A 3,583-nucleotide genomic window follows, 5' to 3' on the forward strand; every position below is an offset into this window, starting at 1 on the left:
AAAGGATCCACAGGAGGTAAACTGTGAAAGAAGGGTCGATGACAGGACATGGAAGTCGGTCAACCTTAGATAAGACATGCTGGGTGCAGTAGCGGGATGTCGTAGAGCAAGGATAATGAAAATGCAATTTTCTCCCGTCTTGTTCGTGTCGATATATAATTGTAACTCAGAGCCAAGTTGATATATAATAGTAACATAAAGAGATGCTCAAGTACATCGCTCGATGGTGCCAAGAAGCATATATACAAAACCATCATGTGCTCCGCTCCTTGGAAGGACAAAGTTGATAGTAACTCGAGCCGAAGGCACAAGAAATTAGCAAAAAGAGACACCCAAGTACGTCGCCCAAAGATTCCAAGAAGCCTATATACAAAACCACCGTGTCCCACTTTTCGGAAGGGCATGAATGGACCATCTTCTATCACCACGATATATATGATGCAGTCGTCGGCAAGAAACATGGAAATCGTCCCCTTTGTATCCTCCTCCATATATATTCATCTGCATTCCTTTTCGATTTTGCAATCCTTTCCTGTTTGTGGTTTTTTCAATCACCAAGTCCGAAAAATGACCAAGCAAGCGGCCATGAACGGTCTCGGCGATCCAAAGGTTCATTTCGTTTTTGTTCCTTTTATGGCCCAAGGACACATGCTTCCCATGATTGATCTAGCCCAGATGCTTGCGAAGCGTGGCGTGCTTGCAACTGTGATCACGACACCCCTCAACGCCTCCCGAATCAAGAACACCATCGACCGTGCAGGGGAGGCCGGCCTGCCGATCCGTTTCGTCCCACTACGATTCCCTTGTGCAGAAGCTGGCCTACCCGAAGGCTGCGAGAACGTGGATGTCGTCCCTTCGGGAGAACTAGCACAGAACTTCTTTGAAGCGACTAGCTTACTAGGACAGCCGCTTGAAGCATATCTCCGAGAACAGCAGCCCTATCCGAGCTGCATCGTTTCGGATTTTTGCAACCCATGGACTCGGGAGGTTGCTTCCAGGCTCGGAGTACCATTGTTCACATTCTACGCGATGTGCTGCTTCTATCTCCTAAGCGCATCTAACATTCTTCGCCATGGCATCCACGATGCCATCGCTGATGAGACGGAGCCTTTTGTGGTGCCTGGTCTGGCGCACACGATCGAGGTAACGAAGGCCCAAGCTCCAAGCCTTTTCCCTGGAACCGAGTGGGAGAAGATGCGTGAAGGCATAAGCGCGGCAGACCGAGCGGCCGATGGCATAGTGGTGAACAGTTTCAGCGAACTGGAGCAATGGTACGTGGAGAGGTACCAAGAAGTCATGGGGAAGAAAGTTTGGGCCCTCGGGCCGCTCTCTCTCTGCAACAAAGATGCAGCTGATACGGCTGCTCGGGGGAAGGAGGCATCCATCGACAAGGATCGATGCTTGAGATGGCTCGACTCGATGAAGCCGAGGTCGGTAGTTTATGTCAGTTTTGGTACCCTGACACATGTGTCACCTTCCCAAATCATCGAGGTAGGAGCCGGCCTGGAGGCTTCAAACCATCCATTCATTTGGGTAATCAAAGAAGTCGAGAGCTCGCCAGAAGTGGAGATATGGCTGTCGGGGGGGTTCGAAGGGAGGACGAGTGCGAGGGGTCTTATCATAAAGGGGTGGGCGCCCCAGGTGATGATCCTCTCTCACCCTGCGGTTGGAGGATTCCTGACGCATTGCGGGTGGAACTCATCGATGGAAGCCATCTCGGCAGGGGTGCCAATGATAACGTGGCCCTTCTTTGGAGATCAGTTTCTCAATGAGAGGTTGATCGTGGATGCTCTGAGAACCGGAATCATGGCTGGGGTCAAAAATCCCTGGATCTGGGGGACTGTTAGCAACGAAGCGTCTGTGAAGAGAGATGGCGTAGAGAAGGCAGTGCGCAGCTTGATGGATGTAGGGGAGGAGAGGCAACGGAGAAGGGAAAGAGCTACGGAACTAGGAGAGAAGGCCAGGAAGGCTGTGGAGGAAGGAGGATCGTCGTATGCAAACATGACGCTCTTGATCGAGTACGTACGCGACAAGCTGCAGCAGTCTCGCAACCCTCTTGGTTCTTCCGACCACTAGAGCTTCGAGCATTCCTGCTGCAGCTCTCTAATCCTAATCGCCGTTGTTCCCTACTCCATGTTCCTGTATCCATGTCTATGAACTTGCCGGCTTTATTTGCGCTGCGCACTGTATCTGAATTATTTCGTGCGAGAATACGGCATTACTTAAAATTCAGTAGTACATCAATACAACCAAAACAATATACTTGACAGGGACGTCGAATGATGAGATCAACGGTACCGAGCTAACAGACTTCTACATCTCTTTAATGCAACCTCTCATTAATCCGCGTTCTAAAACTCCAGCAGATTCTGGAGTCTTTGGATTAGGTCTCTGCCGCAGCTTGAGCTGCATGGGCCTGGCTCCGCCGAAGGTGATGGCCTTTTGAGTTATTCTATACAGTTAAACTTTTTCTCCATTTAAGGGATCGTATGAACTCAAACTGGACTCTTTCTCATCCTAGTTTTTCGTAACTTCATAATGACAAGCGGAACATTTAGTTGCATATCGAGCTTTGCCAACAACGAATGCAATGGCTTTTTCACTACCTTTGCATGCTTGGCACTTTGAATTTTCACAACCATGGGGTAAGAGCAGAATTCGAACCATCATTGAGAGGTGCTTCACGACAGCCAGCAGCTAGATACTATTGCCTTTACAAAAGAGAGCTGCAAACAAAACCGATTTATAGAACCCAAAATATGTAACAAAAAAGACGAAGTGCACCAACTGGCGGAGTTGGTGAAGCCTCTTAGTGTTGATGCGAAAGATCTTGGTTCAATTTCTGCCCTCAACATTATTCGATGGACCTTTAACCCCACCTTTTCTAGAGAAACACAACTAGCATTCCCATCCCTTCTAGAAAAATATTATTTTCATGGAACTAATGTCAAGAGGGTAGTAAACGTCGTATAGCATTAGCTCGTAAATGTTTGGTTCATTGTACTCATTTCATAAGCTCCTAAAGTAGCGGGATTTTAATTTGGGTAATTTAACAATTTGAGCAGAACGGCGGCTACATTCAGAACTAAAACTTTATTGTCTAAACAAAAAAGGCAGCCTGCGGCCGAGACATTTGGAGAGATTAATTAACAAAATTATTGAACTCAAAACTGTTGCATAAAGATGATCTAACAGATCTCTTGCATAAATGATAAAGCGTAGAATTTTTGGTACCCTGTAATCCTAGGAATATACTGAGATGAGGACCAAAAGAGAAGGTGATATTTCTAACATAGCATACCAAAAATTCTATTTCTTCAGAAAAGGAAACTGTAGTAAACTGAACGGTTGCTGTACAGTGAAGTTCTGAAAGGTTCATTGCAATACATGTCTTAACTAAACTGTATATGGTGTCATCTAATAATTCAATGTCCACATATGCCGCTCAACTTCACATGCTGTCACTGGTAAAGGACAACAAGAAAAAGTTGTATGAAAGCATGCAGTAGAAGGTTGTATGAATGCAAATGCACTATGGAAAAAAGAGAAATGAGAAGTCAGCATAACACATGGACAATAACAA

The 3,583-nt window shown here is 46.4% G+C and overlaps 1 pseudogene across 1 annotated transcript; it reads left to right on the top strand.

Annotated features, from left to right (window-relative positions):
* The first annotated feature begins 255 nt into the window (after window positions 1–255).
* On the top strand, window positions 256–2,228 carry LOC103711890 (UDP-glycosyltransferase 73C6 pseudogene; annotated as a pseudogene). The gene has a single exon (XR_015973839.2). The product of XR_015973839.2 is annotated as a UDP-glycosyltransferase 73C6 pseudogene (transcript).
* The last annotated feature ends 1,355 nt before the right edge of the window (window positions 2,229–3,583 follow it).

Source organism: Phoenix dactylifera, chromosome 1 (assembly GCF_051530095.1).
Source record: "Phoenix dactylifera cultivar Ajwa chromosome 1, Ajwa_hap1_PhDact_Kaust_v1.1, whole genome shotgun sequence".
NCBI classification, from domain to species: Eukaryota; Viridiplantae; Streptophyta; class Magnoliopsida; order Arecales; family Arecaceae; genus Phoenix; species Phoenix dactylifera.